The 16,723-nt window shown below is 28.1% G+C and overlaps 2 long non-coding RNA genes across 2 annotated transcripts; both read right to left on the minus strand.

Annotated features, from left to right (window-relative positions):
- Positions 1–493: 493 nt before the first annotated feature.
- Positions 494–2,071, minus strand: LOC139810669 (uncharacterized). Its single transcript, XR_011731457.1, has 3 exons — positions 1,872–2,071; positions 957–1,140; positions 494–879 (listed from the first exon to the last, which is right to left on the minus strand). It is a non-coding gene; the product is annotated as an uncharacterized lncRNA (long non-coding RNA).
- Positions 2,072–6,089: 4,018 nt separating this feature from the next.
- On the minus strand, positions 6,090–6,846 carry LOC139810221 (uncharacterized). Its single transcript, XR_011731261.1, has 2 exons — positions 6,770–6,846; positions 6,090–6,209 (listed from the first exon to the last, which is right to left on the minus strand). It is a non-coding gene; the product is annotated as an uncharacterized lncRNA (long non-coding RNA).
- Between the last annotated feature and the right edge of the window lie 9,877 nt (positions 6,847–16,723).

A 16,723-nucleotide genomic window follows, 5' to 3' on the forward strand; every position in this document is an offset into this window, starting at 1 on the left:
TTTTCCTTTCCTGGCGGCAAAACAAAGCAACGTACAGCAAAACTTCCCGAATCAATTTTGTACCTGAAGAAACATTCTTTAAATACATATCATTGAATTTGCCTAAAAATTTTAATTAAATATTAAAAATTGCCTTTGAAAAAATAGTGTCGGCTTAGCCCCGGTCTCCCCTAACTGTTATCTTCACAAAGAATATTTTTTTGACAATAATCTTAAAATACACTCATCACTTTCTTTACTTAAAATAAATAATATTCTAAATTCTAATTGTTTAATTCTTCAATTAAGAATATAACATTAAAACAAAAATTCAATTTGCTTATTATTTTGACTTTTCTTCGATAAAATATTATAATGTTCTTTAAATAAGTATAAATTCTTCTTTCGAGTACATGATAATGACTTTTTATAAAATTTGTAACGAATACATTTTAAGACTATTATCAAGAAAATTTCTGTGTATGTATACACGTATGTACATCGCTCAGGATGGGGGTCTAGCGTTACGCGCCGCTCGTGCGTAGCCATCGCCGCTTGCATCGCACGGAGTGAATAAGCAATTGCCCGCGCGCCGATCGCGGGGCGGCTGCATCTCGCCGCGCGCCTGCATTTGGCGGTGGGCCGGGCTAATACGGCGTTTGTAGATGCTTTCAGATAGGAGATATTTCCAGAGGGATTCACTTTTTTTTTTTAAACAATTTGTGAAAGTGGTCGAAGAAATTGTATTCTTTCTGAAACTTGCCTGACTACCCCACGCTCTCGAAGTTGCGGATCTCATGAGTTTTTTACCGATGGGGTTTGAACAATAAAACCTTTGTAACTGATCGTGATTCAAAATCTTCCTTCCATCGAAAATCTTTCCATCATGTAATCCAGTTCCTAAAAATTATATAAAATTATTTAGTCAATAAAACATTAATTATTTTTTTTATTATTATATTAATTTTCTTACTTACGATAAATTCGTCCCATTCTGTACATAAAACTATCGCATGTGTATTTTTCGTTGCGTTATAAGCATCTATATATAAATAGCCCGATTGCTCGTGCGACTTCGGATACGTCGGCACTCGTAGTTTCACACACTGCTGACAACGAATTTATACTGAAGATGCGCTGAGCGAGGAAAGTGTTTGCAGCCTAAAATCAGAGTGAATATAAATGAATATTGCAATTTATCAGTTTATTCCTTGAAAGTATTTAAATTTAATTTGATTAAAAAGTTGTAGTGTACATGTCTCTATCTTATTTGCGGAAATACACTTACTTAAAAGATTTTATGAATAATATTATAAAAATATTAAATTAGATACTTTTGTAAAGTAAGGAACCACAACAGCGATATATGTGTAAGCATGTTTTAAATTGATAATTAAAACTAATTAACTAATATTTTGATAAGTTATATTTTATTTTTAAGTAATTCAAATATGTATAACATTTAATTCACGGAAAAAAAAGGTTTTGCTGCAACAGCAAATCTATTTGTTAAATATAGGACAACTAAGATTTTTTGCTGCGAGAGCTAATTAATTTTGCAATAATAGCAAAACATTTTGTTGCAATAGCAAACAATTTTGCTGAACTTTGCTATTGCAGCAAAAGGTTTTGCTATTATTGCAAAATTAATTAGCTCTCGCAGCAAAAAATGTTATTTGTCCGTATAGTAGCAAATCCTTTTTTCCCGTGAATTACATAAGTTAGTAAAAATATTGTTTTAATAAAAAAAATTTAATTAAACATCGCAATTTCCTTTACATTGAATTTAAGTTATTTATTGCGTAATTTATCTACACTTGTGAACAGTATGTTGCAAGACAATCAATGAGATTTACACAACTTATTTACATATGAAATGTATGATTACTCACTAGCTTCGACAGTTCTGAGCTCCATGTATTAGTTGTTCAAATATTTTCTCTTGGAGAGAATCCAATGTTCGTAAACTTTACAAAGTTCTTCTATAGCTGCCTGTCCTTCTGGCGAAGACTCTCCGCCAATCAACACTCGATCTGCGTTGACCAGATCTTCTATAGCGGTTCCTTCGGCCAGAAATTCCGGATTTGAAAGAATCTGAAAAAAATTAATATTCCAGTAAATATCAAGAAGATAAATAATCTCAGTGAATATACAAATAGATGAATAACGCGCAATAATAGTAAATACCGAAGAAAAGATCATGAATAATACGGTGTAAAGCAAGAGCGTTATCTTGGATGAACGACGATTAATTTAAGCAAGTATGAAATCATACGATTACTATTAGCGGTTCGACAATCAATCAACTACAGGCACAGCAAAAACGCAGTAAAATCTTGCATGCCACGTGTGTTTTATCGAGTGAATTAATTCCGAAAACGCGATTCAACCTTTTACAATTTGCACGCAACATTATGTTACAATGTCGATAAAAATTAAATGTATTAAATAATGTTTTCTTCCAGAGTAAAGTGAGTCGAGTTCACACACACACATTCCAGTTTAGTGTATAGTTCATCACTGATTAGATCATATTATGTTCCACATAATTATAAATTTTAAAATCATAATCTTTGTTAATAATGCAGAGAATAGTAAAAAGGATAAATACAGAGTATTTAAAAGCTGTATATATCTATAAATGTATATCCATGAATGTATATCCATATCCATAAATGTATATGCATAAATATATATCCATATATATCCATAATATATATCCATATGGATATATATATATATATATATATATATATATATATATATCCATAAATTATTATTTCAATTGTCATTTCCTTACTTGCCGACATTGTGATATTAATGTATGTATGTATGTAATGATTTAAGTGTATTAATTATAATGAGTGTTTAAAATTTAAAAATTTTAAAGGAATTGGAGAGAGTGCTGTTATACTACATATTTAACTTTTAGAATACTCTGTATTTATACTTTCTATTACTATTAATTAATATTATTGTTAGAATTAAAAAGATCAAAACTTTTATCATTAGTTGTACCTATAATACTCATAGTACATATATTAACTCTAACTTTTGCAAATTTGGAGATATCGATGTATTTCTAATTTTATTATATTTTTCAGTCTTTTTTTTTACGAACGCTATGTCTTTATTTTTTTAGCATTAGTTACACTCAAGTTACAGTAAATGGAGAACATTGTAATAAATTAAAAAAATTCGGAAAATTTTCAGATAAGTCGAATAGTTGAATCTGTCGAGAGCAGATTTCGAAAGTATTTCCTATAAATTTTGTCGATAGATGCCAGCAAAAATATATCAAAATCTGCTGACAATAGCAAATGGACTACAGAAATTGAGCCAAATCCGCTGTTTTATAACCATTTGAATGATTTATTTTTTATTTAAATGTTTATAAAATGACAAATTCTGTTCAGTTTTGCCGACAATCTGCTATCAGATTATGCTGGCAAATTGCCAGCATTGCACAAGGCACAAGGTTTAATGCAGTCAAAGATGATACCGGATCTTTTGCAATATCTGAAAAAATCTGATGCCAATCTGTTGTATTGCGGGCATTTTACTTACTGGGCAATTATTGCTATTAAATATTTCTATTATAACTCGGATCTGGTTTTTAATAAACCCTGATACATGCTAAATGTACAGATAAGGTGCAATAATTTGATGGATCATAGTAGGTATACCTGACTATCAGCGTGAAAAAATGCAAAATGAAATGGACAGAGAAAACTAGTTACTTCTTATTCTTCTAATTACAGATACAGTTTAATATTTCGAAGATCAGATTTAACATATATTTATGAATCATAGTTTACGAAGACACACACACACACACACACACACATATATATATATATATATATATGTAGGTCTAGAGGTATGTTCCGGGACTGTTTACGTTTTTTGAAATGTACAGTCCTGGAATATAACGCATATATATGTAATCAGATTCAAAAAATTGTCCCGAAACGTGCCGTAGGACATGAATTTTTTCCAGGACAGTCCTGGAAACTGCCAAATGTCCTGGAATATACCGATGTAAAAAAATAAAAGTCCCGGAACATACTTCCGGACCTACATATATATATATATATATATGTATGTATATATATATATATATATATATATATATATATATATATATATACATATATTGTATATATATATATATGTATATATCACAGGAATGTCTTGAAAAAAATTTACGTCCTACGGTAGTTTCTAGGACAGTTTTCGAAATCTGATTACGAATGTGAGGGTATATCCCAGGACTGTACATTTTAGAAAACGTAAACAGTCCTGGAACATACCTCTGGGCATATATATATATCTTTGTATGTGAGTGCACGCGCGCGTGTATGTGTGTGTGTGTGACAATTTACATCAGAATTTAAAAAAATCATACAACTTGAGTGACAGAATAATGATGAATTGGTTGATCATACGAACTTTTCAATATTACGTAAGTTCTTCAAGATTTGGGATCTTGCTTCAACTTTCTGCATTTGTTTATAAACAATTTATAAACACAAAACTTCTTATAATTTATAAAAGTTTTTAAGAATTTTAATTAACCTTTTCTTTGAAATTATAGTATTATAGATATTTCATGTTCTTTTTTTTCTCAATTTGGTCGTGCTATTGAAGTTCGAAGTGAATTAAAGTATTTAATATTTCTGTCATCTTTTGTTACGTTATCTCAACAGATCGTCGATCGAATTCAATACCAAGATATCTTTAAATAGCAGAATTTAGAAATATTTCAAATTTAAATTTAACTTTTTTAAATAAAAAGTTTTTATAAAGGTCAGTTGTTATTTTTAAGAACTATAAAAAGCACAGGAAAGAAAATTTGCTCACGCGCGGGCATCATATATAAATGCTACCTTAACTGTCAAATAAATTATACTAACGTCGCTAATTGAACGTAAATTAAAAAAAAATCAAACCGACTTTGATTCTCCTTTAGATTGTCTATCTGGTCATAACAAATAGTTTGATATTTATATATTTTTAACTCTGTCTTTATATTACTGGAAACTTATTTTGTTCATAGTAATATCATGCTACTCTTCTTTAAAAAATCTATTTTGTGAGTTATTGTAGTGCCTTTTCAAAAAAGAAAAGAATCAGTAAAAATGTAGAGCATTGTAACGATCAATAACCACAAACATTTGTTTGCAATTTTTCGAATTTCTTCATAGTTGGAAGCTTAAATTAAGAAAATACAGCAATACATTTGCATAGTTTATGTAAAGAGTTAAATTATATCTATCTCTTTAAAAGATCTAAACTATTGCTACTATTCTTTTCCTTACAGATACAGCAAGTATCTATTTATTTCCTGATCCTCAACTTGCAGTTTAAAATTTACAGTATATATTATATTAACTTTAACATCGACTTTTACATACGTACTACATATCATATATCAGTTTTAACTTATAGCAGCATAGTTATCATTAGCAGTTTCATAATTCTATAACTCTGCCTCAACATAACTACAGTATAGAGACTACATTTTTCATTTTTTACTAATACTTAATTTACTTTACGCCCTGCTTGCAATGCTTTAAACCTCTGTCCTTTGATAACTCGTTCTAAATATATGTGTTTCCATATCTATCCCCTTACATTCTCAATATTTTTTTCCTTTACTTTCCCTCTCTCTTTTTTTCAATTCTAAATTATATTTCTCTCCTTCACACTTATAAAAAAATTCATGTATTTGTGTATTAGTTCTAATCGTTTTACATTCCTTTAATAGTTTAATATATGTAACATATTTTCTATTGCGTTCTTACTCTAAATATTCTGTCACCCTCTTCTCTCCAATCTTTCAAAAAACGTGTTCCCGCATATTTGTTACTTCTTCGGGCAATAACGGTGATCCCAGCCAAGTGTTCTGTAATAGATAAAATTTATAATACAGCTAATTATAAGAATTTTATACGAGATTTAATTATCTCAAGTTAAACTACTTATATACTTACTTATAAAGCATAATATGTTTAGGCATAGAGAAGAGACATACCTTAAATCTAATACAATAAGTCGAGTCCTTCAGGAGCATTTCCTTAATTTTATCCTTAGCAAGATGCCGACACCTGTTGTACTTGGGTACTTGTCCACACTTGATCGCCTCTTTCCTCAATAATTCCAGCCTTTTTTCCATACAGAAGCAGTAATAAGTGGATCCATCATTCAAGAGTTTAAGTACCTGCTCGCTGGAACAAATAATGGATTTGTAAGATACATTATATACACATACACACACATGCGCGTAGGGATTAGCTTTTGGCAAATTCCTAATTTACACACTTAAAAATGATGAGAAAGCAATGTACAAAATTCTAATTTTTTTTTTAATTTTTCATGTTTTAAATTTATAAATAATTTTGTAAAAATCTTTAAATTTTAATTGACATAAACACATATTATTTTAATTAGTTATATACTATAATATAATAAAAAATAATAATATAAAAAGTAAATATTTATACATATTGTAATTTTGTAAAATTAAATGCTTCTACAAAATGCAATCTAATTTTTTAAATTAATTTTTTTTTTTTTACAATTTCTTTTATTATTTTATAAAAAGCTATAATAAACATTATAATAAAAGTATTAGGGTTCAGACACAATGAGAAAAATAAGGAATAATATTAGGTTAGCCAATAAGTCGTGCAGTTATTTATAAGTAACATTTATAAGTAAAAAACCGCACGGACTTATTGGCCAACTTAATATAATTATTGGGATGTTGCAATATGTTTTCAATTACCTTATGACGGACTGTTTACTTGAATATGCGAAAGGACTACCTTAACCAATCAAGAATGCAGCAGCAGTGAGCAGCCGTTTAGTAATTTCCAGGAGGGAAAAATGTCACTAGCAACTTTAAGATGCATATGGAGAAAGAACTATGGCCGCGTTCAGCAGATAACTGCTGAGTTAATACTCTAGGTTGTTTGGTTGGTTCAAAAAGTAAGAGCCAATCACGTTTGATCTCTACTGAGCAGACGTCGGCCGCCATGACGGCCGTTATGACGCGCGCGCGCATTTCAACTCAGCAAAAAAAGATTGTGTAAATACTGGTAAATACATAATTTTATTTAAATAATAAAGAGACAATATAGGCTAACTAATTGTAGTAAGGTGTGAGCTCGCACCGCTCGAGCATAAACGTGTTCTGTTAAAATGTGATCTACAGTTTTTTCTGCATAAATTGTAGTAAGTGCTTCTTAGGCTGATCTACATGTGCTCTTTGCTTTCTGTTTTTTGCTCTTAACCTCTTTGCGACTTATCTCTTATTTCGCAATTCCGTCGCGTAACGTGATGTTTCTTGTCTCTTCTGAAGTTCGTCAATTTTTATCTTAGGCGACAGAGAAAAAAAAACATCGCGTTACGCGACGCAATTGCGAAATACGGGATAGTCGCAAATAGGTTAAGAGCAAAAAACAGGAAGCAAAGAGCACATTGTAGCTCAGGCTTATTCCACTGCCTCCCATTATATAACCTACAGCCAAGAAAAGACATTAATAAATGAAAACCTCCTAATTTAGCGACAATATGCATATTCTCTCTCTCTCTCTATATATATATATATATATATATCTCCTCTCTCTATATCTCTCTCTATATATATATATATCTCTCTCTCTATATATATATACATCTCTCCTATATATATATATATATATATATATATATATATATATATATATAGATAGAGAGAGAGAGAGAGAGAGAGAGAGAGAGAGAATATGCATATTGTCGCTAAATTAGGAGGTTTTCATTTATTAATGTCTTTTCTTGGCTGTAGGTTATATAATGGGAGGCAGTGGAATAAGCCTGATCTACAATGTGCTCTTTGCTTCCTCTTTGCTTCCTGAGAGAGAGAGAGATAAATACTCGGATAAATACAATATAATGCATTCCTGAAATACTTAATTCTTCTTTTTATAGGATAATACTTCTATTTTATATGCATATATTCGAAAAAATATTTGTAGATATACATGTAGCTTGATTGCACTAATTTATAAAATATTTAATCTTGGATAAATATTTGAAAAAGGAATTAAACACGTGCCTAACTCATTTAATAACTTATTTCCTATCTAAAGACAATTTTGTAGATACATATATATCCTATAATATTAATTTTTTTTGTGAAAAAGAAATCTCTAAAAAAGCTGTATATTTTCAAAATGTTAATATTTTGTTCTCAATGCGATTTTAATTTTTCTTATATCTTCTTCATCATTTCAGCAATGTAACCAAGAATTAAATGTTTCCATAATTTTTTCTGATATCTATGGAACTATTTATCTTTATTAAGATACAACTCTAGATATAGATATAAATATTTTAGTTGTCTTAATTCTATTGTCTAGGAAAAAACTTTACAGTTTTACTCTTTTAAATTAAAACATTCAATATATTACTTTCAATATATTTAAAATAAATATAGTTCACTATTTTTTTAAAACGTTAAAACTTTTAAACTTTAAAACGGGTCTGTATTTAATTCTATTAATAAAAACATTAATAGAATTAAAATATGAACCTGTTTTAAAGTTTAAAAGTTTTAACGTTTTAAAGTTATTGAACTATATTTATTTTAAATATATTAAAAATAATATATATACACTTGTACAAAAAAAATAGTAATAGCTGGGTTTTATTCAAAGGATTTTATTATGGAGGAAGTATATATATTTAGGGTAAATATGTTTTTAATAGTATTAATTTTAATTTCTTTAATGTTTACAGTTTCTTATTCTGTGCGCCTATATTATTACATATTTTTTGCTGGGATAAAATTTTATAGTTATTTTAATTTAAGGGAGAATAAGTTAATGAATTTATCTATAATAATTTTAGTAATTATGAGGATTTTTGTAGGGTCAATATTAAGGTGGTTATTTTTTTTTGATGTCCATGGGGCTTATTTAGAATTAGGGTTAAAATTATTGACTTTAAGAAGATGCATTTGTGGGTTAATTGTGGGGATTTTTTTTATAGTAAATAATTTTATAAGTAAGTTTTATTATTTAAATTTTTATGTGAGTTCAATATGGTATTTAAATTATTTATATTTATGATTATATAATCCTTTAAATATGGCGGGGGTTAAGGTAATAGAGGCGGATTTAAGGTGGCTTGAGTATTTAGGAAAAAATTCGTTAAAATATATAATTCAATATTTTCAAATTATATTTAGATACAAAATATATATATATATATATATATTTATCGGTATTTTAGGGGGAAGTTATTTATTGATTTAAAATTTAAATAGCTTATATTATAAAGCATAATATTGAAGATATTAATAAAATTAATAAATTTTTAAATAAATATAAAATATTATTTTTATAATGAAAATATAATGTTTTTATAAACTATATTTAAATTGTTTTTTGTATAAAGATAAATAAAATAAATAAAATGATTGAGTAGAATATAAAATATTTTAGTCAAATTAAAGGTTTAAAATACGTTAATATAATTATTCATATAGCTTGATTTACTGAAGAATATCTTAAAAGTATCTTAAAATTATATAAATTAAATATTATATAGGGGGGGATGATAGAGCATAATAATAAAATTAAGTAAATTAATAAAATATGAATTTTTATAAGGGAAATTATATAGAAGGGCATAATTTTTTGAATGGTTAATAGAATAAATAAAATATTTCAAGATAGGTACTTAGAGATAATAGGGAGCCAAAGGTGGAATGGGGGGATTCTTAATTTTATAAGTAAAGCCATGATTATTATTATATTAATATAGTTATTATATATAAAAATGTTACTTAAAATAGTACAAATGATAATAGGGAAAGATGCAATGATTTGAATTATGAAGTAAAAAAAAATTAATTTTTTATTTTTTAAGTTTAAGTTTATTAAACAAATAAATAAAAAATTAGTAATTTCTATGAAAAATCAAATTATGATAAAATCAATGAATCTTAGGGCTATAAAAGAAAAAATAAGTAAGTTTGTAATAATAAAATATTTGGCGAATAAGTTATATATAAAAATAAAATAATAAATTAATTAAAATTAATTTAAAATATTAATATTAAATTAATTTTTATTATATTTTGATGTAAGAAGCATAAAAGTTTTTGAAGTTTTTTGTAATAGTTTAATTCTATTAAATATATAATAATGAAAGTATTTAAAATTTTATACATAATTTATTCTATCAAAATAATCCTTTTGTCAGGCATATCATTTTATGGGGCTAATAAATAAGAGATGAATAGATCTATAATTAGGGTATGAACCTAGTAGCTTTTTTAGCTTACTTATTTAAGTATGAAAAATTAATAATAAAGTAATTAAATTTGATTATTTAATATATATATATATTATGAGTAAATAAGAATTAAGGATAATTAAATAATTTTATTAATATAATAAAAATAATTAATTATTATTTAAGAAATTAAGTATAATAATTAAATTTTAGTTTAAAAAAAATATTTTATTTACATTAAAAAGATTTTCAGTTTAAAAATAATTAAAAAATTTATGTATGAGATGAAATTATTACATAATAAATGTAATTATTATTTAATTTATTTTATAAAATATAATAAATAAAAAAAATTAAATAATAGAATTATAAGAATAATTATGATGATCAAAAATTTTATATATAAAATCCGGTATTTCTTTTTTTTTTTAAATTAAAATAATTAATTTTCGGGAAAATGAAACTAATTTTCGGGAAAATGAAATAAGAAATTGAATAATACATTAAATAAAAATTAAATAAAAAGATTTAATTTTTCTCTTTTTTCCTATCTTTGGGATTTATTTTGTATGATATGGATAATTCTTAAGAATGCGAATTGATTATTAGGGCAGTAATGTAAAGATAGAAAAAATCCTCTAATGATTTGAATAGACAAGAATATTCCTAATAATGAACCAAAGTTTCATCAATATGAGATATTATGGGGGGTGGGGAGTTTTAAAAGAGATTTTTTGAGTATATTAATAATTTTATTCATATTTGATTAAGAAATTTTTCGTAGGGGGGATGATTTAATTGTGCATATTTTAATAATAATAAATATAGCGACCAGTAGAAAGAATATACATAGGAAAGTAAAATTATTGTAGGGGTAGGAGTAAATTATAAAAAGATTTTTAAATATTTCTTGATTGAAAGTCGGGGTAAATTGTGTTTCTAAAAATAAGTAAAGAGGTGAGTTATAATTAAAGTTAATAAATTTTAAGTAAAAGAATAGAATTAGGTTAATCATAAAACTAATCAATATTAAAAAATTAATAGACAATTTATTTTGTATATTAGTAATTAGACTTGAGAAATAAAGAAAAATAATTAATAGGCCCCTAATTATAATTAAAAATAGTAAAATAGAGTATATAGGGTTAGATTGTCAAAGTGATATTAAAATACACACTAATAAAGTGTTGAATAAAATTATTAAAATTATAAGGATAGGGTGGGCCTGATGGGCATTAATAAGTAAGTGTAAAATTAAAAATAATAGTATTAGTAGAGAGATATGAAGGAAGAATAATTTTGGCATAGATCATGTTTGTTTAATAAAAAGTTAAGATCTATATAAATTAAATTAGATTTAATTTTAGTTATTGATAAAAGTTTTAAATTAAAAGTGATGTATAAATGTATGAATATTAGTTATTATATAGGGAATAATAGTTAAATAAAGTTTTGAAGATTAGTTTAAGTAGATAACAAAATATAGTTTATGAAGAATTTTAATTTTGGAGATTAAAGGTATAATAAATTAAATTATTTTTTTGATAGTTTTAAAATTTTAAATTTATTTTTAATTTACAAGATTAATATTTTATTTTTAAATTATAAAACTAATTTTGTTAGATTTGATATTAATTAGAATGCAAGTTGTAATAGTTTCTTTTGTTTTATTGTTTTATACTTATAAATATATGTTAATTATTTTGATACTAGTTGAATTAGTAGTTGTTAATGTGTCTTTAGTAATGTATTTTTTTTTAAGATTATTTAGTATGGAGTTTTATTTAATTTATTATTTAATTTTCAGGGTTTGTGAAGGAGTTTTAGGGCTAGGCTTATTAGTTCAGATTGTTCGTTATTATGGAAGAGATTTATATTATAGATTAAGGGGATCCTAAAGCCGTCTGTAATACCGGCTTTTTTTCTTAGCACTAATCTTTTAATTGACTTTATAGAAATGCAAAATTCTTGTCTAGAATTAAAGTACGCATCAAAATCTAGGTCATAGTGGTCAAATTTATATCAAAAACGAAAAAAAATTAATATTTTTGTTAATTTTTGGTATACGTGATGACAATATTTGCTTTGTACAAAAATTCCACGATAAATATCCACAAAATTAGACCGGCATGACCTAGGGACAACATTTAAGAACAATATCGTGCAATTAGATCTAAGATTGAAAACCTAGAAAAAAAGATTACTTTATATAACTTTTATATGTGCAAAAGCACATTCAGGTTGACAGGATAAGCAATATTGCGTGTGGCAAGAGATGGCGCAGTAATCGAACAAAGACAGATGCCTCTCGTTAGACAAGGACGAACTCTAGATATATGACAAGAAAACAGAATTAGAAATGTTGACATTACCGACGTCGTTAAATATTAGAAAGTTTTAGTAAAATTTTTAAGAAAAAATTTTAATAGTATGATAAAATTTATACTAGTGATTTTTTGTATAAATTTTATGGTAGGAAAAAATAAAATAATTATATTTTATTATAATATTTGTTATTTGTTAAGACTAATAATAATTTTTACATATATATATCATGAAATTAATGTAATTTTAATTTTTAAATATTTAGGGGGAGATTATTATTCTATTTGATTGGTTATGATAAGGTTTTGGGTAGTAGGGCTAATATTAATGTATTTATTAAAAGAAAGGGGTATAAAAATCATAGTTTTTATTAATTTATTATTTGTTTTGACAATATTTTTTTTATCTTTGGATTTATTAGTATTTTATTTTATATTTGAGGTGAGGTTAATTCCTACTTTTATATTAATTGTTTATTGAGGGAGTAACCCTGAGCGGCTCGTATCTTCATATTATTTAATAATTTACATATTATTGATTTCTTTCCCGCTATTAGTTTATATTTTTAAATTTTATTTTTATAGGATGACTTTTAAATTTGTTTTGATAAAAATTTTAATAGGAAGAGTCGAGTTTAGATTGGGGGGGTTCTTGATAATTTTTATGGCTTTTTATATTAAAATGCCAATTTATCTCATACATATTTGGTTGCCCAAGGCCCATGTAGAGGCCCCGGTTTACGGGTCTATAATTTTAGCAGGGGTACTATTAAAAATATTGTTGCAAATAACTTCTATAATACTATGAAAAACACAATAAGAAAATATAATTTAATATAGATCTTCTTTAAAAAGAAATAATGTTTAATTCTGTGGATATTCTAAAAGGAAAGATTTGTTTTCTTCAATTTTTTTGTCTCGCGACTTTGCAAGCGGACGACAATCCTGTATGCTTGAAACATTTGGCAGCCTTGAATACAGTACGAATTGAGTATAGCGTTTAGAATAGTTCCTTTGACAGCATTCATTAGTCTAATCAGTTTTTCAACCGTTTCATTCAGAATGAATGAGCTTCTCATTAAAGCTCGTATAATTCGTGCTATTTTTTTTTACTCCGCTGAAAGTTTATCTATGTTGGAAGCAATTCTTTAACCGTGTATTCCGCTCTGTTAGTCTCTGTATTATTTTCAATAGGCATGCCCGAACATTTTGTTTAACAAACAATACTTTACTTTCAGAAATTGTTGGTGTGAATGAACGTACACGATCGCTGAGAGGATAACATTGGTGAAGCATCTACGAAGCAGTAACCATGGAGGACGGCCATTGTAAAACTGTGGAAGAAGTGGTAAATTACTTCAACGTCGATCCTGACCAGGGATTGAGTCCCGATCAAGTCAAGAGGGACCAGGAGAAGTATGGTCTCAACGGTAAGTAATTCGTTTTCTTTTTTTTTTTTACACATTAGGCGTTCTCGATAGATTCGTGGATTATTATTCGTTCGCGTGTCTGTCAACTCGAGCAATTTGCTCGTGTCCAAGAAGCACATTCTCTTAATGTCATATAAATTGACGTTGCCTGTGAAATATTCATGATCCGCGTTTGAGTTAGCTCGATTAATAAAATAAAATCAAGTTAGTGAAAGGAGAAACCGTATATTTTAATTATTTACTCCAGCTTGTGGGTGGGATCAAACTCTTTAATATGCAATCGCACGTGGACTGTACAATGACGTTTTAGAATATTGTCGCCGTTCCAAGTCGTTTCCTTTCAAGTTTCCTTATCAGCGCCGAGACGGCTGTATATGTTCTTTTGGATTTAATCACCCTGCAATTAAATTCTAAATCAACTTTCCGCCACTAAGCGCACTTAAAACCTACACAAACGTAAGGCTTTTATTGTCAATTAGCAACACGGTTCTCCAATCGCGCTCGTGTTTAATCAAGAAGGAGAAATCTACTATACAGATCGCTCCGAGGAAGGGAGGGGAAAAGGCGCGACGGTGGTCGCGGGGGCTGCCCTGTTAGATATTTGCGCATTATTGCGCGTAACACGCGCGGCCACGGAAGCGCGATATCATCGTGGCGCTCGCGGAAATAACGCGCGTTTATTCGCCGCGGTGCGAGAAGCACCGGATAAAAGTGTGCCCTTATCAGCCTGATACGTCGTCGTGCGTGCCACGCGTGTTGCTTGTCCCCACCATCGGCGCACCGGGGTTACCACCGCCAGCTAACCGTATCCATCGCCTCCTCATGCACGTGTTCGCAACCGTAGTTTTCTCGCAATAATGATTACGCATGTGTCGTTTGCTTCCGATAGGATGGTCTTCGTCTCCGCCGTTTCGCCGTTCGTACACCTGAAAAACGTTACCGTGATGTGCGCAGAGTATCTTTTTCCATCCAACGCGTAATCTATATAATATATAAAGACTCGAAATGAGAAATTGGTGCTTGCTCGTCACCTTTGATCTATGTCCCAGGTAGTAATTTATTATCGTTAAAATGTCTCCTGTGTTATAGCCACGTGTTTGCCAGGGGATTATTTGTATCTATATTTCGCGAGATTAAATCACCATTTACCAGAAATATAATATAATTAAATAATATAATATAATATAATTATATAATATAATATATAATTATATAATTATATAATTATATTATATATTATTATATAATATAATTTAGGATATCACCATTTACCGAGGGATTTATGCATAACATTCCTAAAGAGGATGTGCCTTTTGCGACGATACATGTTGATCATTTCGGTCCGGTAAATCGAGCGAATGCAATGCGTCAAAAAAACATGTATTTTTAGTCGTCGACGCATTCACGAAATTTGTAAAATTGTACGCGGTTAAGTCAACGACATCGCGCGAGACAATTGGTTGTCTTAAGGATTATTTTAACGCTTACAGTAAGCCAAAGATTTTGATATCGGACCGCGGAATCTATATATATAAAGGAAGATGTCCTGAGAGAGAGACTGACTGACTGACTGACTGACTGACTGACTGACTGACTGACTCATCAACGCCCAGGCCAAACCCCTGAACCTAGAGACTTGAAATTTGGATTTAATTGACCGAATCTCAAAGAATTGTATATGAAACGGGGGTAGAATTTTCCGGAGAGTGCTATAAACTGTATCGTTTTTCGTTACCGATCTTTTTGGGAACCGGTATCTTTTTGAAGATTGGTTACGAAATTTTCCAGAGAGGGAGGGGGAGAGAGAGAGAGAGAGAGAGAGAGAGAGAGGGAGGGAGAGAGAGAGAGAGAGAGAGAGAGAGAGAGAGAGAGAGAGAGAGAGAGAGAGAGAGAGAGAGAGAGAGAGAGAGAGAGAGAGAGAGACTATTTGCGTGTCTGATTACATATGTCCTCCGGGGCGAAGCCCGGGTAACCAGCTAGTATATATATATATATATATATATATATATATATATATATATATATATATATAAAGATATTATATATGACTAAAACAATTTTTATAAAACATTGCATCAATTTATACATAATGTTTTATAGCTTATCCATCAAATAATTAAAATCTGGTTTTACAACAAATAAAACAAAATAATGTGAGATTCTTTGTCGTGGAATGTGAAATTATTTGTCATAAAACGAAAAAAAATTTTAAATATAATTATCAGTGTTTATATAAAAATTTCCCTGTTAATAAAGATATTTAATTTACAATTTATATATATATATATATTTTTTTTAAATAAATATATTGTTGCAAATAACTTCTATAATACTATGAAAAACACAATAAGAAAATATATACCTCGGCATGCAAAATCGTAAAAATACAGATATATTGTGCGATAAAAATGTCATCACGATATTTAATAGCTATATTGGTTCAATTGGCTGTCATCAAAATTTAGTATCCTTTTTGGATCTCATGTTATTATTTTTGAATTTCTCACTTGATATGGATTTGAAGTGAGATTCGAGTAACGATCAATCAACCAAGATTGCATTAAAAAATTATATAAAAAGATTTATATGTATATTTTTATATGTATATACCGTGAGTTGTTTTGAAAAAAAAAAGATGTAAAGGAAAAGAATTAGAGCAAGACTGTTTTATGCTTAAGTTATGCTCACATAACTTTAGATAGA

Source organism: Temnothorax longispinosus, chromosome 3 (assembly GCF_030848805.1).
Source record: "Temnothorax longispinosus isolate EJ_2023e chromosome 3, Tlon_JGU_v1, whole genome shotgun sequence".
NCBI classification, from domain to species: domain Eukaryota; kingdom Metazoa; phylum Arthropoda; class Insecta; order Hymenoptera; family Formicidae; genus Temnothorax; species Temnothorax longispinosus.